The following is a 24,479-nucleotide window of genomic DNA, read 5'->3' as shown; positions in this document are numbered from 1 at the left end:
CATGCAACCTCCACCTCCCGGATTCAAGCGACGTTCCTGCCTCAGCCTCCCAAGTAGCTGGGATTACAGGCGTACACCATCATGCCCAGCTGATTTTTGTATTTTTAGTAGAGAAGGAGTTTCACCATTATGACCAGGCTGGTCTCAAACTCCTGGACTCATGTGATTTGCCCACCTTGGCCTCTCAAAGTGCTAGGATTACAGATGTGAGCCACCATGTCCCTCCATACATCTGTGTATTTTTAAAATCTCCCTTGCCTATATTCTGCATTAGTAGTTGGCAAAATTTTTCTGTAAAAGATCAGATAGTAAATATTTTAGGCTTTGCAGGCCATATGGTCTGCAGCTACTCAACTCTGGCACTGAGAAGGGTAGCATGAAAGCAGCAACATATAATATAATAGCACATGAATGAGTACGACTGTGTTCCAAAAACCTTTATTTAAATAAAGCTTAATTTGAATTTTAAACTGAAAATAAAATTTTATATCATTTTTATGTGTTATAAAATTCTTTTCATTTTTTGAGCCATTTAAAAATAGAAAAAACATTCTTAGCTCAAGGTCACACAAGAATAGGTGGTAGGCTTGATTTGGTCCACAGCTGTAGATCAACACCTGCTCTATATCTATAATTATTTTTATAATTAATTTGATTACATTTTTGTTGTTCTTCTATTTTTCATGTCTATTCTCACTATCCACTTATATGTTATCAGTGGTACCCGCCTTGTGCTTTTTGTAATTTTAGTCTTCAATCCTGAATATTTTTTTCCTTTGTCTCTATGAGTTCTGTAATTTTCTGTTTCACAGTCTTTATTTTTCTTGTCATGAAATATTTATTTTTGGCAATGTATTTCCTGAATTCTTGTGTTTCTGCTTTGTGTTTTTTTCTTTATAGCCATTATTGCTTCTGTTTAACCCAAAAGTGTCTGAGACAGGTCTTGATCAGTTTATAAAGTTTATTTTGCCAAGATTAAGGACACACCCGTGACACAGCCTCAGGAGGTCCTGACAACATGTGCTCAAAGTAGTCGAAGTACAGCTTGCTTTTTTTTTTTTTCTTTTGAGAAGGAGTTTCACTCTTGTTGCCCAGGCTGGAGTGCAATGGCGCGATCTCAGCTCACCACGACCTCTGCCTCCTGGGTTCAAGCGATTCTCCTGCCTCAGCCTCCCAAGTAGCTGGGATGACAAGATGCACCACCATGCCTGGCTATTTTTTTTTTTTTTTTTTTTTTGTATTTTTAGTAGAGACAGGATTTCTCCATGTTCGTCAGGCTGGTCTCGAACTCCCAATCTCAGGTGATCTGCCCGCCTCAGCCTCCCAAAGTGCTGGGATTACAGGCGTGAGCCACTGCGCCCGGCCTTACAGCTTGCTTTTACACATTTTAGGGAGACATAATGTTACCGGAAAGCAGTCCCAATCCAGACCCAAGAGAGGGTTCTTGGATCTTGTGCAGGAAAGAATTCTGGGCGAGTCCATAGAGTAAAAAGCAAGTTATTAGAGAAAGTAAAGGAATAATGGCTACTCTATAGGCAGAGCAGCAACATAGGCTGCTCTGCAGCTTATTCTTATAGTAATTTCTTGATCATATGCTAAACAAGGGGTGGATTATTCCATGACTTTTCCTGGAAAGGGATAGGCAATTCCCGGAACTGAGGGTTCCTCAGATCATACAGACCGCATAGGGTAACAAAGGTTGCCATGGCATCTGTAAACTCATGGTGCTGGTGGGAGTATCTTTTTGAATGCTAATGAGTTATAATTAGCCTATAATGAGCAGTGAGAACGACCAGAGGTCACTCTCGTCGCCATCTTGGTTTTGGTAGGTTTTGGCCGGCTTCTTTACCGCATCCTTTTATCTGCGAGGTCTTTGTGACCTGTACCTTGTGGCGACCTCCTCTCTCATCCTGTGACTAAGAATGCCTGAACCTCCTGGGAATGCAGCCCAGTAGGTCTCAGCCTTATTTCACCCAGCCCCTATTCAAGAGGGAGTCGCTCTGGTTCCAATGCCTCTGACAATGAGCCATCAATCAGTATGTGTAAGATGTACATTGGTTCGGTCTGATAAGACAGGACAATTGAAAGTAGGGGGTTAAAAGTCGATAAGACACAAAAGGTTGCATTATTTTGAGTCCTTGATAAGCCTTCCGCTGAAAACACAATTTAGTCTGGCTCAGTGCATTTTAGGCACTGCATTTTTACATAAACAATAGGGCAGATGAAGCAATCAGATACACATGTGTCTCAGGTGAGCCTCAGAGGGAGACTTTGAGTTCTCTCTGTTCTTTGTCCACAAGGAATTTCCTTGTGGGCAAATTGTGAGGGAGATATGTAGCTTCTTATCTTTGTACCTATCTTATTCAGGAATAAAATGGGAGGTAGGTTTCCCTGACATAGTTCCCAGCTTGACTTTTCCCTTGGTTTAGTGATTTTTGGGGTCCTGATATTTATTTTCCTTTCATACCTCCTTATAATTTTTTATGAATTAATCATGAATTATGTTATTTTATATTCTTCTTTGTAGCCATATTTTTGGGCAAACTTGTATAGAAAGATCAGATTGCAATTTTTGTATTTATTTTTATTGCAGCTATCTGTGGATACCAGCATACTTCTTTTGTGTGTGTGTGGGATGGAGTCTCACTTTGTCACCCAGGCTGGAGTGCAATGGCACCATCTTGGCTCACAGCCACCCCCACCTCCTGGGTTCAAGTGATTCTCTTGCCTCAGCCTCTGAGTAGCTGGGGTTACATGTGTGCGTCACCACACCTGGCTAACTTTTGTATTTTTAGTAGAAATCAGGTTTCACCATGTTGGCCAGGCTGGTCTTGAACTCCTGACCTCAGGTGATCTGCTTGCCTCAACTTCCCAAAGTGCCGAGATTACAGGAGTGAGCCACTGCGCCTGGCCCAGCATACTTCATTTTCTGTTCAGATGTAAGTGAGACAGATTTTCCTGAACTGGTAGCATAGGCTCCTGTGAGAGCAGAGAAGGCAGGGTAACTTTGTAGACATCAGATGTCAAAGATTCTCTATTGTGTTGTTTCAATAAAAGCCTGAGGTTGGCACCTCTGCAATCATGCTTCTCTTGGCTTTCAAAACTTAGCACAGGTCTGGAGGGTTTTTGCCCACAGCTCTGAAATACTTAGACTTCTTTTTACGGACAAAAGTAATGAATGGTATTGCCTTGATGTTTCAAGACAAAGTACCAATTCAAACACAAGCATTTTTTTTTTTTTTTTTTTTTTTGAGACGGAGTGGAGTCTCGCTCTGTTGCCCAGGCTGGAGTGCAGTGGCATGATCTCAGCTTACTGCAACCTCCACCTCCTTGGTTCAAGCAATCCTCCTGCCTCGGGCTCCCAAATAGCTGGGACTACAGGCGTGTACCACCACGGCCGGCTAATTTTTGTGTTTTTAGTAGAAACAGGGTTTCACCATGTTAGCTATGGTGGTCTCGAACTCCTGACCTCAGGTGATGCATCCGCCTTAGCCTCGCAAAGTGCTGGGGTTACAGGTGTGAGCCACTGTGCCCAGCAACACAAGCACTTTCTAAACTTTCCTACCATCCTTCAGCCATGACATTGTCTGGTATAATCTCAGTTCTATTTGCAGAAATTTCAGTTCAGGGTTAGTTCTCTCCTAGAAGAGAGAGACAGCTCAATATTTTTGAAGCCTGCTCCCTATCAGATTCCTCTGCGTTTCCTCTTCTCTGGGGACTAACTCCATTTGACTGCTATTTGGTTTCCTAGGCATGCATTGTGAAGTTATCAGGCGTTTAAGGTGTTGTAGATTCACTATTTTGTTCCTATGTAAAAGTTCTTTGTGCTCTTTATGATATTCCGGTGGGGTATCTGAAAGATTTCAAACTAAGCGGCTGCCACACCCCTCCCAGCTACTGTCCTTGGACCCAGGCAAGTCGGGCTCCTGCTCTTGTCCCTCGCCGCAGGGAGCGCAGCGTTTTGGAACACCTTCCTCGAAATTCCAAGTCTGAGACTCTAGTCTTCAGCACAGTCCCAGCACTGGGGTGGCGACCCGATCCGAGAAACAGACCCAGCGCGTGTGTCGCTCCTATTGACGGGTGTGGCATTTCTTACATGGGATCGTCAGAAATTTGGCCGCCAAAACGGAACTGACGCACTGATCTGGGGTGACCTTCACTCACATCGGACACAATTTGGGTCTCTGGGCTACCGATGGGCCACCGCCAATTCTTGACCTTCAGCCACAGTGTGGATTCATGCCGCGGCTCTCACCACCCGTGTTGTCACCTGGAGGCTACCTCGGGTCTGCACCCGACAGCAGAGGGGGAGCGGTAGCAGGAGTTTTTTACCCTGTGCTCTATCCCCACTTCCGCCGCTGGCCCCACAGCGGTCGCCCATCCCCGCGGCTGGCTCCACACCTAGTGTCAGGTTGTCCCCAGGGAGGGACAACACCTCTCTTTCTCTCGAGGACTCTTGAGACCGTTGCCTCACAGCGCCAACAGGCCCATATGACTGATGTCCCCTCTTGACTCCAATCAATGTGATGACATCATTCTAGACAAGGGCAGACATTCCTTGCATGAACAGGACCGCTCTTCTAACTCCACCTTCAAGACCTTTGCCTTCTAGTGGCCATGTATGGAATGCAGCGTGTAATGCAATCAACAACGGAAAGAAATCACATTTTAAGAATGTAAAACTTTGTTCTTCGTTTTCGCATTAAAATTCTGACAAGAGATAAATGTAACTCGACCAGAAAAACGAATTATTGTTCATATTATCCTGCATATTCTGGGTAAGACTTGCCTTAGTGGTCATTAACAAAGCACACTAACAATCTTTCCGAGAGTCACTGTAAACTGGTATTTATTGGTAACAGATGGGCACACTCCTTCACTGGAGGTCACACCTCCTTTTAAGGTAGCCCTCAAGACTCTATCCTCCTGGGTTCAAGTAATTAAACTATCCCCATGCCTTTTCTTATACAGGGGCGATACCCCTACTGTTACTTGTCCTGGAGAACTATCCCTGAGGGTTTTTTCCTACCTTGTAACATCTTTGTAAGTATTCCCAACATTAAAAATAAAAACTAATGCATTCTGTATGTCTCACTAGAAGTTCCTTTAGTATACCTGTAGTAGTTTAAAATGTACAGTATTACTAGAAGGTTTGCTGTGAAATACATAAGCCTCACTGTCCCCTGATTTCTTACGTCACCCTAGATGCCAATGAAATTAACATTTGTTTTTCTTCTTGGATTTACAGACTTGTAATTTCCTAAATAATACCCATAACTGATATTATTGATTAATTGATTTAGACAATTAATTAATTTAGACAATTTAGGCGTAACTGGCAGAGATCTGAGAGAGGGTGAGGGAAAAGTGCTAATCTCATCCAGAAATGTCCTCACAGACATACCCAGAAATAATGCTTAATCTGGGTATCCTGTGGTCCATGCAAGGTGTCACATAAAATTAACCATCACAGATATATACTATGAGGTATTGATTTTGGCATTTAAATGTTATATAAATAAAATGATGATTGTGGAAAAAGTCAGAAATTGAATGATATGTACATAAAATATAATTTATAGAATATAAAAAGACATGCACAAAATATCACTACATATTCTTCTAGAAAACATTATCATAAAATGTAAACATTTAATTCATTAGAATGGTTTCTTATGAAAAAGAATGATATAGGGAATAGGCTATATAGATAAAAACAAATTAATCAGTTGATTAAGATAGTCTTAGATTAAGTAATCAAAAAATTTAACAAAATACTATGAGATATTCAAAATAATTGATGATCTCTGTGGTGCTTTATTTATTTATTTATTTTTTTTTTGAGAGAGTCTTGCTTTGTTGCCTAGGCTGGAGTGGTGCAGTGGCACAATCTCAGCTCACTGAAACCTCTGCTTCCCAGGTTCAAGCAATTCTCATGCCTCAGCCTCCCAAGTACCTGGAATTATAGGCATGTGCCATCATGCCCAACTAATTTTTGTATTTTTAGTGTAGACGTGGTTTCACCATGTTGCCCAGGCTGGTCTCCTGAGCTCAAGTGATCCAATAGCCTCAGCCTCCCAAAGTGCTGGGATTACAAGCATGAGCCACCTTGCCTGGCCCGTGGTGCATTTTTTGAAAATGAAAATTCTGCTTCCGCTTGTGAAAAATGAATTGCTAGGAGAATTGTCCTCTGGCTATAAAAAAATTAGAAAAACAGAAAAAATATATAATATAGCTCTTAGATACCAGTGTTTTGGAAACAGACAATGCCAGCTTGTAATACTTGAGAGAAGAGAAACAGAAAATGTGAGCCTGGTGATTACATCAGTCAAGAGAATTTTGAAGAAGGAAAAGGTAGTGGCATTTACCACACTAAGTATCATGACTTACTAGAAGTCTCAAGACATTCAGAGCATGCATTGTTGGTGCAAAGATAAACAAAATGTCATAGAACAGACAGCTCAGAAATCACCTGCACATATGGGTAAATTTAATACATGATAAAGGTGGCATTGCAGCTGGAGTAAGAGAGTATAATTTACTAAGAAATCTATACAGGAATAAATAGGGGTAAGAAGCTGTGAATCTATCACACCCCCTTTCATTGCCTGACCTGACCAGATGTAATTTATACCATAAGAAGAGGAGTATGTAGTGGATAATAAATATTCTATATATGGTGAGTCATGACATTAGCTGATCTTAGTGAAAGGGTACATCATTTCCAAATTGTTGTGCAAGGTGAGGGGAAAATCCACCATGTCAAACGGCATGGTTTTTTGTTTGTTTGGTTTGTTTGTTTGTTTTTGAGACGGAGTCTCGCTCTGTCGCCCAGGCTGCAGTGTAGTGGCGCGAACTCGGCTCACTTCAAGCTCCGCCTCCCGGGTTCACGCCATTGTCCTGCCTCAGCCTCCCGAGTAGCTGGGACTACAGGCGCCTGCTATCAGGCCCGGCTAATTTTTTTAAAATGTATTTTTAGTAAAGACGGGGTTTCACCGTGTTAGCCAGGATGGCCTCGATCTCCTGACCTCGTCATCCACCCACCTTGGCCTCGCAAAGTGCTGGGATTACAGGCGTGAGCCACCGCGCCCGGCTTGGCATGATTTTTAAAAAGGGCTTTATTGGGGGATTTATTTTGTTAAGCAAGCAAAGGCACAGGTTGATCAATTCTCTCTTTATTCCACATGGAAGCATGCCAGGCACAGGCATTGCTGGAAATACAGCAGGTCTGTGGTCGACAAGAAGGTATCTTTCCTCTATTTCTCACCCTCCACAAAGAGAAGAGCCTTTTTCAAGACTTTTCAGTGACAGTGGGCCAGACCACCTGATGGCAGGCAATCTGGATTTAAGGTGCGACGTGTTTGTAATATAATGATACAATCCATGTTATGGAATATTATGCAATTCATATAAAGAATGAAATAACACTACATATGTTAAATGATATCACTACAGTCAAAGATGAGTGGAGATATACATCTATATGTGTATATATAATGTGTGTATACATATATGCATATATAGGCATCTTCCCAGAAATATATTACATATTATTAATGTTAACATACATATAAAATTTCTGGGAAGACCACAGGATACTTGAAACTAGGCACCAGCGGAGGGAATTAAGGAAGTAGTGTTCTAGGATGAAAAGGAGATATTTTCCAGTTCTATTGGTACAATTGGGTTGGGGGAGGACTTTTACTGATCTTTGTTTTGGATCAAAATCGGTGCTAGACATCCTCATCCATAATATTTCATTTAAAAGTGAATTTAATTTTAATTAATTTCTTAGAGCTGAAATATTTGCACTACCAACGATCACTTATTGAGGTTCAGGATGAGATGAAGAGCAGACTTGAGTCTTGCGTTTTCACCAGCTAGAAAAGTGGCGTGTTTCCAAATGGAAGCTGCAGAATTCTTACAGGCACAGTTTAGAACATCTGTCAGCAATTCTCAAGCAGAGGCTGGGATAAAAATAAGTTTATTTGCCCCAGAAAGTTGTTTTTCATAAGGAAGGAACAGTTACTGGTATTCATTTTAATATCCAACTTTTATTATTTTACCTTTGATTTGGTCATCTAGTAGTGACTGCAGACGTCTATACGTGGCAACGTTTCTGAAGAAGCTCCTCAGATGTTAACACTACAAGCAGAAAATAAATTACAGGAAAATGGGATTCGCTGACTGGGTAAAACGTCCAATTAATTAATATAAGGAGAAATTACTGGCGCAGGTATCCACTCAGATCACAAAATAAACATACGACTCTGGCGGGACTCGAACCCGCAACCTTTGAATATCTTGATTTAGGCTAGAAGTCCAATGCGCTATCCATTGCGCCACAGAGCCTGCTTGTGCTCCACCTTTCGTCCTGAGGTTGCTAATTAATTTGACTATTCATGTAATAAGTTTCCTGAAAACATTCTGCTCCAGTCACCGTGAAAGTTCAATAAACACAAAAATGAGAACACAAGGGATACGCAATCCCTGACACGGAGGAGTTACTGAGCCTTTCAATAACTATTTTCACTTGTGCCAAGAGATAAAGAAAAATTTAGCGAGATTCCGTCTCAGGAAAAAAAAAAAAAAAAAAAAAAAAAAAAAAAAAAAAAAAAGCGAGACTCCGTCTCCAGAACAATTGGAGAGCTTCCGGACAGCTGAACACGTGGAGGTTTCTGGAGGGTGGCAGACCCAGAGAGTGCTTGGAAGCTCGGCGCCCCTTCTCCCATACCTTGCCTTGCGTGTCTCTTCATTTGTATCCTTTGCGATATCCTTTATAATAAACCAGTAAACCCTATAGCCTGGCGCCCGCAACATGGGAGGTGCAGATGGCTTGCTCTGAGTATGTGGACTTGCCCTGCACCGTCCCCTGGGAACCGCAGGTACCCTACATGGTCTCCTGGGTCAAGCTATTGGAGGGCGGTGAAGAGAGGGTGGAGGCACCCCAGGAAGATCTGCGCCTCAGAGGACAGCGCTATCTTCAGAAGGGCCAAAACGGCTCTTCTGGGGTCCCAGTGAAAGACCCTATTCCTTGAAGATCCGAAACACTACCAGCTGCAACCCGTGGACATACAAGTGCACTCTGCAGGCACCGGAAGGGCAGAGAAACCTAAGTGGCAAGGTGATCCTGAGAGTGACAGGATGCCCTAAACACCGTAGAGAATTTTAAGAAACACAAAGCTGGAGCCTGGCACGGTGGCTCACACCTGTAATCCCAGCACTTTGGGAGGCCGAGGTGGGCGGATCACGAAGTCAGGAGTTTGAGACCAGCCTGTCCAACATGGTGAAACTCCATCTCTACTGAAAATACAAAAATTAGCCGGGCATGGTGGTGCGCGCCTGTAGATCCAGCTACTCAGGAAGCTGAGGCAGGAGATTCGCTTGAACCAGGGAGGCAGAGGTTGCAGTGAGCCGAGACTGCACCACTGCACCCCCAGCCTGGGTGACAGAGCGAGACTCTGTCTCAAAAAAAAAAAAAAAAAAAAAAGAAAAAGAAAAAAAGAAAAGAAAGAAAGAAAAAAGAAAAAGAAACGCAGAGTTGGGATTTTGCTGTTGTTGTCTCTGGTCGTTTTCTACTTAACACTCATCATTTTCACTTGTAAGTTTGCATGACTACAGAGTATTTACCCAGATTTTTCTAAACCCGGCATGGAATGAGCTTTTCTCCCAGTTACCTCCCCAAATCAACATTTCGGGCCAGTAATTCCTTGCAAGACAGAACTGGTATAAGTAGGATTTCTACAGATTTTTTTTCCTAAAGCTGAGGACTCGGTGTGTCTGTCACACTGGAGAAGAGAATGAGTCCTACACTGAAGAAGTGTGAGTCCTGTAAAGTCCTTCATCTGAGTGAAAACACTGGAAAGTGGTTCATCCCACCCCATTTTTCTATGAGCAGGCCTTGAAAGTCATCACATGACCACATAGCATGGAGTCACCACTATTTCTCCATGGCTATCTTTTTAGCGATTTATGCAGCTATCTGGTCATATAAAAGCTATGCTGAGATGCAGCTGGAAAAGGGTCTTGGGGAAAGACGAATGCCCCCAGCTGGCCCCGTGACAGATCCTGAGGACAGCTGTCCTCTTCTACATCTGGGGAACATCTTTTTTAATGTACTGTGTTTTATCATACCAGCCCAGATGCTTTATGTCTGGGAGAAATTGGAAGATCAAGCTGTGAGACAGTGGGAAATATTTAGCAAATAATTTCCTGGCGTGAGGGTCTTGCTATTACTAAGGAATATTCTGTGTACAAAGAAATAACAGTTCAATGGATTATTCCCCAGCAGGACTGGGTAATTATTCCAGCAGGATTATTCCCCAGCAGGGTGTTTCATCTGGGAAAGACATCTATAAACAAGCAATAAAGAAGAGTGCCACAATTATTTTTGCATCTTTATGTACTTGTCAAAGAAGGATTTGTATTTTTCTCCTTTTGAAAACTATATAGTTAGATTGCATTGTGAACTGACAAGCAGCCCGGATATGGAGAGTGAGAAGTCCGAGAAGGTGACAACAGGATAGAGAGGTATTTAATGATGGGCTGGAAATGCTGGGCCAACCATGCACTGTGGATGCTCGCCCCATTGTCCCACTAACTGGCTGTATGATCTAAGGCAAGTTCCTTATGGTTTCTGCTTTCTTTGTTGTAAGTCAAAAGGCTATTGCATGGGCTGATTAAAATACCATACATGAGGCCAGGCGCTGTGGCTCATGCTTGTAATCCCAGCACTTTGGGAGGCTGAGGCGAGAGGATCACCTGAGGTCAGGAGTTCGAGACCAGCCTGGCCAACATGGTGAAACCCAATCTCTACTTAAAAATACAAAAATAAGCCGGGCATGGTGGCGCATGCCTATAGTTCCAGCTACTTGGGAGGCTGAGGCAGGAGAATCGCTTGAACCTGGGAGGCGGAGGTTGCAGTGAGCAGAGATGGCGCCACTGCACTCCATCTTGGGTGACAGAGCCAGACTCCATCTCAAACAAATAAATAAAATAAAATAATGTGAAAATGCTTTGAAAAGGTATAAAGCATTATGCAAATTTGAAACTTCCATCTTAAGATTATTAAAAAAAAAATGTACATGTTAAGATTATTAGAAAAACATAAAAATACAATTAAAAAAAGAAACTCCATTGAGTCATTATCCTCGCTATTATGGTGGTGTTCTGGGCATGGGAGGATACCTTTCACTTCTCATGTTTTCCATCATTCCAAACAAAGATCACAAAGAAGCTTTTCCCATAGTCTTCTGCAGGAATTCCTTTGGGGAAGCTAGGAGGCCAGGTCCATGGTCTGTTCTTGAAGCAACAGCCAAAAGCATTCCAAGATATGGACATATGGGAGCCACTGGCAGAAGGGACTTCACTAAATGCTGCACTGCTATTTTAGCAATTGTTGGGTTTCTCTGATCAAGCTTGGGCCCTTCCCTTCCTGTTTTCCAAAGACATTTTATTGCTTTAGTTGTGTGTTCCTTGCCCCCACTGATATTAGGGTGTAAAAGGGATACTAAGTTCATTTTGTGTTTTTGCATCTTTCATAGCTTTCATGTTATTAAATGTATACATGTGGGGGAAAAAAAGAATAGTTTGACCAAGGATCAAAATCCATATCTCATTTAATCTGGCCTCTCCAACTCCATGCTTGGGACAGTTGATTTCACAGAATGGAATTTGAGGAACTTCCAACATTTGACATTGGATGGTATTTTTAATACATAGCCGAGCCCCGTAAGTCCCTTTCCTCTAGCTCCAGTCCAGCGTTTTCTCTCGAAAGATAGGCCCTTCTTGTTCGTTCTTTTTCATATCTGTGGTTTTTGTTTGTGTTTAAGAACAAGTTTCGTGCGTTTTGTCAACAAGCTCACAGAGCAAACGATGACATTGTGGCACAAATTTACTGCGTCCAGGTGGCTTTAGAACGCTCCCAGATTTTCTAACTTGGGAATTTTCTTTTAGCGGCTGTTTGGACTGAGATGTAAAAACGCCATTTTCTTTGCTTTTCCGCCTTTCAGTGAGACAGTGTGGCCCAGCGGTACTTGCTCCGTTAGGGGCGATCAATTAAGTGGCTTCTTGTCGTCCTGGACAGAAAGGAATGAAGTGGTTGAAAGTGACGCTCAAGCGCGGGAGAATCCAAGTTTGGCGACGTGAAACGGGCTACCATTTGTGGTCTGAGAAACAGGAGGAGAATTGTGGAGGGAAGAGAAGAAATCTCAGGCGATCTGCGACCCAAAGATGGCTTGGTGCAATGTGACAGAAGCAAATATGACCGTCACTGGAGGGTTAGAATCCATGCCTCCACGGCGAGATCGAATCCCATGGTTAAGAGCTTTAAGGTCATTCATTCGTCCCTACACGCTAGTTAACTATAGACAGTGAGGAACTTTTCTGGCCCGATGACCTCTCAACTTTATATCGCATCCAGAAAAGAAAATACTGTAATTAATTCTGAAATTTGCAGAAAGAAAACAAAGCAAAATACAAGCTCTGAACGGTTTGCAAAAACGCAACGCAGAAAGGAGTTTTAAACCGGAGCTGAAGATTGAGCTTAGGGGAAAAGTTCTTGCATCCCTAGAGCCTCGAAGCCCAGGTTACTTATCACGGGTTTCGGGGCACACTCGCTTCCCACTCCCCTCTCCCCTCCCGGCCAGCATCGCTTTCTCAGAACTTGGTTTCTTCCACGGACCACACTGCCCATGGAGCCCTTAGTTCCTTGGAGAGGAACCACCCTTCCTTCTTCAGAATTGAAAACCAGCCAATAAGCCTCCGAATCTCTTTTTCTTTTTACTGAGTCTTTTATGAAGCCCACAGAAAGGCTCTCATTCTCTAAAGTGAAGAATTTCCCTCTGTGGTCTCTACGCTGCAGAAGGGAGGCATTTAACATAATTCTTACTAACATGAAATTTGAGGCCAGGCGTGGTGGCTCACGCCTGTAATCTCAACACTTTGGGAGGCCGAGGAGGGCAGATCACGAGGTCAGGAGATGGAGACCATCCTGGCCAACATGGTGAAACCCCGTCTCTATTGAAAATACAAAAATTAGCCGGGCGTGGTGGCGGGCACTACTCGGGAGGCTGAGGCACAAGAATCGCTTAAACCCAGGAGGCGGAGGTTCAGTGAGCCAAGATCACCACTGCACTCCAGCCTGGCAACAGAGCGAGAATCGGTTTCGAAAAGAAAAAAAAAAAAAAGGAAAATAAATTTGAGCTATCTAATTTTTAGTGGATTCAGTTTTGCTTGTAGATTTTTAAAAATCCAATTTCTTTCCAATTAAGTGTGATTTGACTCTCATTTCTCATCATCTTTGGGACTATGACTCTGATGGCATTAACCTAGGCTGCTTCTTCCCTAGCTCAAAGGATTACTATGTATTCAAAAGTGCAGTTGAGGCCGGGCGTGGTGGCTCACGCCTGTAATCAAAGCTCTTTGGGAGGCCGAGGTGGGCGGATCACTTGAGGTCAGGAGTTTGAGACCAGTCTGGCCAACATGGTGAAACCCCATCTCTACTAAAAATACAAAAACATTAGCTCGGCGTGGTGGTGCGCCCCTGTAATTCCAGCTACTCAGGAGGCTGAGGCACGAGAATCACTTGAACCCGGGAGGCGGAAGTTGCAGTGAGCCGAGATCGCGCCACTGCACACTCCAGACTGGGAGACAGAGTGAGACTTCGTGTCAAAAAACAAACAGACCAAAAAACCCCAAAACAAAAGTGTATTTGAACAGGAAAGCCGGCAGAGTCTGTGAAGAGCTGACCAGAGGAGCATAACTGAAAAAGGAGGATTCTGTGACTGTCTCTCCTTCAGAAAAAGTTCACGCTCTGCTCCTTAGTGAAGGAGGGACGAGTGTTCCAAAGAAGTCTCTTTCCAAGGGAGGGAGGACATAGGAGGCAAAAGAAAACGCACAGTTCCAGGGAACAGGTTTTCCAAGAAGCTAGTCTAGCTCTGTTTTTCCTCCTTCTAGATAAGATCTGTTAAGCTATCTAATTACAGAATTACCCTCTGCTTTCAGACAGCATCTAATCAAGAACAATCTCTGCTTCTTTAAAACTTCCCCTAAAATCACCTAACACAAGATGTGTAGATCCTGTAAGTATTAATATTTTATAATAATCTTACCGAGATGCCCTACGCTTCCTTATGGTGTGTGTTCTTGCTTGCTGTAAGGAATAATAAACCTAATTTGTTCAACTACAGGTGTATTTCTGAATATTTTTGGCTGGAGGATGTTGGCACACTTTATGTTCTATATGACTTCAAAATATGGGGAGAGGAGGAAAAGAGACCAATGTGCTACTATTGCTGGTTTTGGGGAGGTGGGATTAGGAGTGTTCTTTCTCCTCCCCTCCACACCCCCAAGTGTGAGTTAGCTATCATTACGCAAGTTTTTCTTTTTCTTTCTTTTTTTTTTTTTTTTTTTTTTGAAGGAGTTTCGCTCTTGTTGCCCAGGTTGGAGTGCAGTGGCATGATCTCGGCTCACCGCAACCTCCGCCTCGCGGGTTCAAACGTTTCTCCTCCCTCAGCCTTCCGAGTAGCTGGGATTACAGGCATGCGCTACCACGCCCAGCTAAATTTTTTTTGTATTTTTAGTAGAGATGGGGTTTCTCCTTTTTGGTCAGGCTGGTCTCGAACTCCCGTTCTCAGGTGATTCGCCCGCCTCAGCCTCCCAAAATAGTGGGATTACAGGCGTGAGCCACCGCGCCCGGCAAGTTTTTTTAATTAATTAAGATTAAGACCGGGCGCGGTGGCTCATGCCTCTAATCCGAACACTTTGGGAGGCCCAGGCTGGCGGATCACCTGAAGTTGGGAGTTCGCGACCAGCCTGATCAACATAGAGAAACACCGTCTCTACTAAAAATACAAAATTAGCGGGGCGTGGTGGCGCATGGCTGTAATCTCAGCTACTCGGGAGGCTGAGGCAGGAGAATCGCTTGAATCCGAGAGACGGAGGTTGCGGTGAGCCGAGATCATGCCATTGCACTCCAGCCTGGGCAACAAGAGCTAAATTCCGTCTCAAAAAAGAAAGAAAAGAAAGAGAGAGAGAGAGAAAGAAAGACATTTATCTTACACATTGACACAAGAAAGATGAATCCTTGAAAGGTAGATCCAAGGACTTTGATGTCGTTGAATGTTTTCCTTAAGCAGTCCTTGGTTTGATCAACTGTCTTGTTCAGTAACTTTCACAGTCATATGCTTTTTGAATTTGTTACTGAAATAATTCCTCTAATGAGCATGTTACCTCTAATGAGCATTTAGAGGTATGTAGAATTCATGAAGCCTTGTTTGTCCTTCTCACCTGAGAATATTTAATCAAACTTTAAACATTATTTTGCATATATATTTTGATTAAAAATTCTTATAAACTTTTTATTCATAACAAAAGATTGCGACTTTCAAATAATTTTTCAGAAACCCTCATGACAGAGGCCTGCTCCAAAAATAGTCCTAAAGGGACAAGCAGAAAATAAATAAATATTTATTTATTTATTTTTGAGATAGAGTTTTACTCTAGTTGCTCAGGCTGGAGTGGCTGGAGTACAATGGCGCAATCTCGGCTCACTGCAACCTCGGCCTCCCGAGTTCAAGCAATTCTCCTGTGTCAGCCTCACGAGTAGCTGGGATTACAGGCGTATGCCACCACGCCCAGCTAATTTTTGTATTTTTAGTAGAGACAGGGTTTCATCATATTGGTCAGGCTGGTCTGGAATTCCTAACCTCAGGTGATCTACCTGCCTCGGTCTCCCAAAGTGCTGGGATTACAGGTGTTAGCCACCACGCCCAGCTGAAAATAAAGATTTAAAATACATTATACAATCTTTTAAAGCAAATGACTGGACGTTTTCCAAAGATGGCCAATGGAAAAACCCATTAGTAATGCTCTGGTTCGATATAAAGATCTATATATAGAAAGTAAGTGTGATGCATTCTTACTTTCCATGACCACATTTATTCTGTTTATCAGTCATGACATAATTAACCTTCTCTAGGTACAGATAAAAGGAAATTATTTGATTTTGAAAAAGATTTAGTTTTCTGGAAAAAACTTTCTCAGTGATATATGAATTAAATAGAATGCTACGTAAAAGGCACTTTGTTACTTCTGGTTAAATATAATATATTAAAACCAAACAATTAGCTTTCTCAAGATGCATCAAATTCATTTTGCCGATTAACATTTTTCTGACCATAAAGTGGGACCTGTACATCTATGCATCTTGGGATCTGGCACCCACATTTAGAGTTTTTTGTTTTTTGTTTTTTTCATTTCATTTCATTTCTATAGAACATCTGGGCATTCTGCTAAAGGAACTGGTGAGTTACAAACGTAAAAAGGAGAACTGGAAATGTGCTTTATTGGTTAAATTTGGTTTGATCAACCATTGCATTGTTCACAAAATTAAACCAAGTAGTCAATTTTTTAGAAAGTAACTAGCATCTATTAGGATCTAGGATTTCCCAGGAAAAGAACTCATGGGCCGGCTTTACTTGCAAATTTCTTCTTAACCCGTCTGGAAAGTGAAAGCGCATTGTCATTTGCGAAACAATTTCCCAAATACAATGAGATAAATATTTTAGGTTTACATTTAGGCGCTTAGGGGCACCAAGTGAGAAGATCCAGAGGTTTTTTGTATCTTTTTTCTCTCCCTCAGCTTAGCTGAGGGAGCATTTCCTTCTCTGAAATCCATTAAGCAACAGTGTCATTCAGCGAGGAGGTTGGTCTTCTGGAAGTTCTAGCAGAAGGTCCCATCGTCTAGCAGAAGGTCCCAGGTTTAAAACTAGGATTAAGGCCGGGCTCCACCTCCGTGGTGAGTAAATCTGTTTTCAGTTTCGAGGACTCCAGCAACCAGCACAGAGCCAAACTTGCCCCCAGGGGAGCTGGTTGTTGAATTGACCCGGTTTGTTCAAAATAAAGATGCTTGTGTGGTGGATACACTCATCTTAGTGATTCCAAAGTTCTGTCATGTCTGTAGTTATATCGTTATGACTGTCTGTAGTCGTGGCCGAGTGGTTAAGGCGATGGACTAGAAATCCATTGGGGTCTCCCGCGCAGGTTCGAATCCTGCCGACTACGTTTGAAATTTTACCCTAAAATGGGGTCAGGTTAATGTAATACGGAAAATATAGGAGCACTTGTATCATCTTTCGCCCCTCTGGTTAATGTAAGGCGGAACGAACACAAGCACTTATATCATCGTTAGCTCGTCTCTAATTCTACCTTGGAGGTGTATGTGTTTGCTGTCAGAATGTCGCTGAGCTGCCCGAAGTAAATAAACTAGTAACCTCAGTAATCCTCCTTCACTGGCAACGTGCAGTGCTCCAGGGTCTCACCGGGTTTTCTCTCCTCCAAACCCTGCTCAAAGTAAGCTCTTTCAAGAGCTTGGTGAAAGTGTTATTCACAGAAACCATGGAGTATATATAGTCTACACCACAAATGGGAGCTATCTGTATTTTTAAAAAGTATTAAGTAAAATTGACTTTTAAAAAGCACTTACATGAATATACACATGGCCATTACCATATCAGGATACACACCAGTTCTATCAATCCATAAGCCTCCCTAGCACTGTTCCTTTATAGTCTCATCCTAATCCCACACATAGCAGCTGACAATCATAAATACCCTATCCATTTGTATATTTGGGCCTTTTGGAAAATGTCGTAGAAATGGAATCATACAGTATGTAACTTTTTGAGATCAGCTTCTTTTGCTTAGCATAATGACTTAAGATTTACCCAAGTTGGCAGGGAGCGGTGGCTCACGCCTGTAATCCCAGCACTTTGGGAGGCCGAGGAGGACAGATCACGAGGTCAGGAGATGGAGACCATCCTGGCTAATAGGATGAAACCCCGTCTCTACTAAAAATACAAAAAATTAGCCGGGCGTGGTGGCGGGCGCCTGTAGTCCCAGCTACTCGGAAGGCTGAGCCAGGAAAATGGCGCGAACCCGGGAGGCGCAGTTTGCAGTGAGCCTAGATCGCGCCACTGCACTCCAGCCTGGGCTACAGAGCAAGACTCCGTCTCAATAAAAAGAAATAAATAAAGATTTTCCCAAGTTGTTACAAATATCAAAATTTCATTCCTTTTTGCTCTTGAATAGAATTCCATTGCACGGGTGTACCACAGTTTATCCACTCATTGAAGGACATTTGTGTTGTGTGACATTTGTTTCCAGTATGGGGCAATTGTGAAAAAAGAAGTTGCATTTCATAATGGCTAATGATGTCAAACATCTTTTTGTGTGCTTATTTGCCATCCTTATACTCTGTTTGGTAAAGTGTTTATGCCTTTACCCAATTTTTATTGGGTTGTTTTCTTATTGTTGAGTTTTAAGGATTCTTTATATATTCTAGATACAATTTCTCTATCAGATACATGACTTACAAATATTTTCTGCCAGTCTTTACTTTTTTAGTGTCTTAACAGTTTCTTTTGCAGAACAAATGTGTTAAAAGTTGATTAAGTCCAATGTATTTTTTTTTCTTTTTTGGAAAGTGTCATATCTAAGAACTCATCACCCAACTCAAGGTCATGTGGATATTCTGTTATGTTTTCTTTTAACAGTTTTATAGTTTTATGTTTACATTTGCATATATGATCAATTTTTTAGTTAATTTTTGTATAAATTGTGAGACTTGTGGTTAGGATTTCTTTTCTTTCTTCCTTCCACTTTTCCTTCCACTTCTTCCTTCCACGCCTTCCTTACTTTTTTTCCTTCCTTTCTTTCTCTCCTTTTCTCTCCTTTCCTTCTTTCCTTTGCATATGGATAGCCCATTGTCCCAATATTATTTGTTGAACAATTTTAATTTCTTCATTTATTTTATTTGCACCTTTGTCAAAAATCAATTCGCCATATTTGTGTAAATTTATTTCTGGGAATCTCAGTTCTGATCAATTGATCTACATGTTTATATTTCTGCCAATACCTTACTATCGTGATTACTGAAGTTTGTATTAAATCTTAAAACCAGGTAATGTGACTATTCACTGCATTTTTTCAAAATTGATTTAGCTATTCTAATTCTTTCATCTATCCATATAAAGTTTAGAATCAGCTTTTCTCTATCTCCAAAAAATTCCACTGGAATTTTGATAGCAATTGCATTACATCTATACTCAATCTGGGGAGAACACATAGGATAATTCTGGTGTTCTTTTTCCATCCTTACACTCTTTTGTTTACTCTTTTATTATCAGAGTCTTCCAATAATTATTTCATGCATTCTGCCCATAACTTATAGTTGTGTTTGATAGGAGAAAAAATGTAAAACACACTTCATCTCACCTGGAAATAGGAACTTGGGATACTATCTTTTTATGATAATGAAACAAGATCTCCTAGAAATAAAGAATAAAGTAGCAGGGGAAAAGAAAAACATTTAATGAAAAATTTGGAAGTTACAATTTAGAATTACTTCAAAAACAGTAGGAAAACATCAAAGATGGAAAATAGTAGTGGAAAGAAAATTGGACAACCCATTCCAGAGATTCAATATCATCTGATTACTGGGAGTTCCAGCAAGACAAAGGAAAAATGGAGGATAATTTTATGAAGAAATATAAGAAAAATTCTCAGAACTGAAGGACTTGAAGATCTAGATGGGAAGGATTGCCCTTTATGACTAACGCTTTTAGCATCAAGTCTAGAAAATATTTCCTTGGGTCAAAGTCATAAAGATATTCCCCGATGTTGTATTCTACAAGCTTTGTTTGCTTACTTTTATATTCAGATCTACAGTCAATCTGGAATTGGCTTAGTGGATAATGTGAAAGAGGTAAATTTAATTTTTTTTCCTTGTAGATAATCATCTGATCACTTTTTTTTCTTCTAGATATTCACCATTTATTCAAAGACTGGATTCTATGTCGTGCTATTGTCTATCTTTGGGCAATGTCATGTTTTTTAAAATTATGTTACATTTCTATCTTTCTGTTTGGTAAAGTAAGTCTTCTAACTTTGCTTTCCTTTTTCAAGATGAGTTAGGCTACTTTAGTCCTTTTCACTTTCATATTTTTTTAATGAATTTATCAATCTCTTTCCAAAAACCTGATATTATTGTAACTAAAAATGCAGGGGAAATGGGGACTTATTGGTTAACAGGTATAGGGAAGATGTAAAAATTTCTGGAGATAGATGGTGGGGATGGTTGCAAAATAATGCAACATACTTAATGCCACTTAGCTGTACACTTCCAAATGGTTAAGGTTATAACTTTTATGTTTTGTGTATTTTACCACAATAAAAATCAAAAAAGATAAAAAGATGACCACTTTATTGACTTTGTTGATCATCTCTATTTCATATTAATGTCTGCTGTTTGCATTAATAATGCATTAATATCTGCTCTTTGCCTCATTATTTCTTTCTCTAAAATTCTCTTGGGAGTAAATTATTGATTGGTCACTAATTTCATGCAATACAAGCTTAGATCACTAATCTTATTTTATTTATATACTATAGTATTTAAGGATTTCTTAGTGCATTTCTAGCTGCATACTACATATTTTGATATGTACTATTTTTATTATCATTTATTTCAAAATAGGGCCTAATTTTGATGGACATTTTTTCTTTAAACCATGAATTATTTAGAAGTGTTTTTATCATTTTGCAAATAAATACAATTTTTAATTTTTATGTTTTGATTTCTGACACAGTTTTATTGCTGTAAAATAATAGCTTGTATCTAACCCTGTTATGTTTTTGGAGCATTGCTTTATGGTCTGGTAAAATGTCAAATTTGATAATTCGATGTGTGTTTGAAAAAAGTTTCACTCCTCCCTCTCCCTCTCCCTCTCCCTCTCCCTCTCCCTCTCCCTCTCCCTCTCCCTCTCCCTCTCCCTCTCCCTCTCCCTCCCTCTCCCTCCCCCTCTCCCTCCCCCTCTCCCTCCCCCTCTCCCTCCCCCTCTCCCTCCCCCTCTCCCTCCCCCTCCCCCCTCCCTCCCCCTCCCTCCCCCTCCCCCTCCCCCTCTCCCTCTCCGTCTCCCTCTCCTCTTTCTTCGGTCTCCCTCTCCTTCTTTTTCGGTCTCCCTCTGTTGCCGGGGCTGGACTGTGCTGCCGTAATCTCGGCTCGCTGCAACCTCCCTGCCTCGGGCTCCTGTGATTCTCCTGCCTCGGCCTGCCGAGTGCCTGGGATTGCGGGCGCGCGCCGCCACGCCTGACTGGTCTTTGTATTTTTGGTGGAGACGGGGTTTCGCCGTGTTGACCGGGCTGGTATCCGGCTCCTGGCCTCGAGTGATCTGCCCGCCTCGGCCTCCCGGGGTGCTGGGATTGCAGACGGAGTCTCACTCACTCGATGCTCAGTGTTGCTCAGGCTGGAGTGCAGTGGCGTGATCTCGGCTCGCTACAGCCTCCACCTCCCAGCCGCCTGCCTTGGCCTCCTAAAGTGCTAAGATTACAGCCTCTGCCCCGCCGCCACCCCGTCTAGGAAATGAGGAGCGTCTCTGCCTGGACGCCCATCGTCTGGGATGTGAGGAGGCCCTCTGCCCGGCCGCCCCGTATGAGAAGTGAGGAGAGCCTCTGCCTGGCCGCCATCCCGTTTAGGAAGTGAGGAGCGTCTCTGCACCGCCGCCCGTCGTCTGGGATGTGAGGAGCGCCTCTGTCCGGTCGCCCCGTCTGGGAGGTGAGGAGCACCTTTGCCCGGCCGCCCCGTCTGGGAAGTGAGGAGCGCCTCTGCCTGGCCGCCCCGTCTGGGATGTGAGGAGCGCCTCTGCCCGGCCGCCCTGTCTGGGAAGTGAGGAGCGCCTCTGCCTGGCCGCCCTGTCTGGGAGGTGAGGAGCGCCTCGGCCTGGCTGCCACCCCGTCTGGGAGGAAGTGAGGAGCGCCTCTGCCCGGCCGCCCCATCTGGGAAGTGAGAAGGACCTCTGCCCAGCCGCCCCGTCTGGGATGTGAGGAGCACCTCTGCCCAGCTGCCCCGTCTGGGAAGTGAGGAGAGCCTTGCCCGGCCGCCCCGTCTGGGAGGTGAGGAGTGCCTCTGCCTGGCTGCCACCCCGTCTGGGAGGAAGTGAGGAGCGCCTCTGCCCGGCCGCCCCGTCTGGGAGACGAGGAGCGCCTCTGCCCGGCCACCCCGTCTAGGAAGTGAGGAGTGCCTCTGCCCGGCCGCTCCCTCTGGGAGGTGAGGAGCGCCTCTGCCTGGCTGCCACCCCGTCTGGGAGGAAGTGAGGAGCGCCTCTGCCCGGCCGCCCCGCCTGGGAGGTGAGGAGCGCCTCTACCCGGCTGCCCATCGTCTGGGATGTAAGGAGCGCCTCTGCCCGGCCGCCCCGTCTGGGATGTGAGGAGCGCCTCTGCCCGGCCGCCCTGTCTGGGAGGTGAGGAGCGCCTCTGCCCGGCCGCCCTGTCTGGGAGGTGTACCCAACAGCCCCGAAGAGACAGCGACCATCGGGAGCGGACCATGAGGACGATGGCGGTTATGTTGAAAAGAAAGGGGGGAAGTGTAGGGAAAGGAAGGAGAGATCAGATTGTTGCTGTGTCTGAGTAGAAAGAGGCGGGCATAGGAGACTCCATTTTGTTCTGTCTAGGAGAAATTCTTCTGCCTTGGGATGCTGTTGATCTATGGCCTTTCCCCCAGCCCCGTGCTATCTGAAACATGTGCTGTGTCAACTCAGGGTTAAATGGATTAAGGGCGGTGCAAGATGTGCTTTGTTAAACAGATGCTTGAAGGCAGCATGCTCTTTAAGAGTCATCACCACTCCCTAATCTCAAGTACCCAGGGACACAAACACTGCAGAAGGCCGCAGGGACCTCTGCCTAGGAAAACCAGAGACCTTTGTTCATGTGTTTATCTGCTGACCTTCTCTCCACTATCATCCTATGACCCTGCCATATCCCCCTCTCCGAGAAACACCCAAGAATGATCAATAAATACTTAATAAAAAAAAAAAAGAAAAAAGTTTGAATCCTGAAGTCGATATGTGCACTGTTCTCTATATATGTATGTTATATGAACTGCATTATTTTGCTTTACAGTTACTTTTCCATTTATGTTTTTATTAGTTTTTCAGAGAGGCATATTACACTAAAATATTACACTATAATTGTGGTTTTATCTGCTCCTGCTTTTACTTCCATGAACTCCTGGATTTTTTTTTCTCTCCATCTTTTTTTTTTTTTTTTTTTTTTGAGACGGAGTCTCGCTCTGTTGCCCAGGTTGGAGTGCGGTGGCACTATCTCGGCTCACTGCAACCTCCGCCTCCTGGGTTCAAGGGATTCTCCTGTCTCAGCCTCCTGAGTAGCTGGGATTACAGGCGTGCGCCACCACGCCCGGCTAATTTTTGTGTTTTTAGTAGAGACGGGGTTTCACCATTTTGGTCAGGCTGGTCTCGAGCTCCTGACCTTGTGATCCGTCCGCCTCGGCCTCCCAAAATGTTGGGATTACAGGCGTGAGCCACCGTGCCCGGCCTCTCCATCTCTTTATGTCCTAGAAGCCAGAAATTCTGGATAGAGAATGGCTTATGTAATAGCTATAATTTGGAAATCCCAGACACTACCTCCAAGTGAACAACTGCAATAAGAAAAGCCTAGGAGAAAAAAATCTGAGTTCAATTTACGCAGGCTTTAGAATATCCACTGGGACTTTAAATAAATACTTTTACTTAGACATGCTTTTACACGTTTCCTTCCTCAAAAGAAATGATGAAAATATAATTCAAATACAATTTATCTTATGAGAAACTCTGGATGATGCTGAGTAGAAGTTGCAGTAAAGGTTCCAATCAACCCCTGCTTTAAAATGAGCCTCGTTCTTTTTTTTTTGTTTTTTTGTTTTTTTTTTTTGTTTTGTTTTTTTTGGTTTTTTTTTTTTGAGACTGAGTCTCGCTCTGTCGCCCAGGCTGGAGTGCAGTGGCGCGATCTCAGCTCACTGCAAGCTCTGCCTCCTGGATTCACGCCATTGTCCTGCCTCAGCCTTCCGAGTAGCTGGGACTACAGGCGCCCACCAACACGCCCGGCTAAGAACCTCGTTCTTAACCTAGCTGACTCCACCTGACCTAGAAATGGCTGTGTCTGTAGTCTCCCAAAATTGTATCATCATAACCTCTCCGAGACCAGGGAGACACAGGGAACCGGTTTGACTAGAGTTATAGCTTCATGCGTGGGTGCAGATTTGCCTCCACTTTACAATATTGAGGTTAGTGAATCACGCAGCCTCAATTTAAAGAGTTTTTTTTTTTTAGCAGCTTTATGCTTAATTTCACTTGAGTAATTTTTTTTCTTAATTGTTACAACTAGTTTACATGATAGAGAGAAGGCCAAAGTTAAATAATTCTCAGTCGATCGCACTGAACCTTCAATAATTTTGTGAATTCCCTGGAATCAACATATTAAAGGTTGTTTTCCTAGAGGCAATAAACCTGATAACTCACCTATGTGGAGAAAAATATCCCGTGTCTGAAATTGAGCAGAGTTGCAGATAAGGCATGAGTTCTCCAAGACTTAATTTCCCCGTTTTTATGGGGGACTAGAAGCGTCTACTTAATCTAGCTTTTAAGCAT

General features: G+C 43.0%; 2 non-coding genes and 1 pseudogene across 2 annotated transcripts; 2 read left to right on the top strand and 1 right to left on the bottom strand.

The window, feature by feature from the left end:
- Positions 1-8,265: 8,265 nt before the first annotated feature.
- On the bottom strand, positions 8,266-8,352 carry TRNAR-UCU (transfer RNA arginine (anticodon UCU)). Its single transcript is given in 2 exon segments — positions 8,266-8,301; positions 8,316-8,352. It is a non-coding gene; the product is annotated as a tRNA-Arg (tRNA).
- A 434-nt stretch (positions 8,353-8,786) lies between these two features.
- LOC103890855 (CD83 antigen-like) lies at positions 8,787-9,732 on the top strand (annotated as a pseudogene).
- Positions 9,733-16,983: 7,251 nt separating this feature from the next.
- TRNAS-AGA (transfer RNA serine (anticodon AGA)) lies at positions 16,984-17,064 on the top strand. Its single transcript has one exon. It is a non-coding gene; the product is annotated as a tRNA-Ser (tRNA).
- Positions 17,065-24,479: the final 7,415 nt, after the last annotated feature.

The sequence above is a fragment of the Pongo abelii genome, chromosome 5 (genome assembly GCF_028885655.2).
Source record: "Pongo abelii isolate AG06213 chromosome 5, NHGRI_mPonAbe1-v2.0_pri, whole genome shotgun sequence".
Classification (NCBI taxonomy): Eukaryota; Metazoa; Chordata; class Mammalia; order Primates; family Hominidae; genus Pongo; species Pongo abelii.
This window is presented reverse-complemented; position numbering and strand designations above follow the sequence as displayed.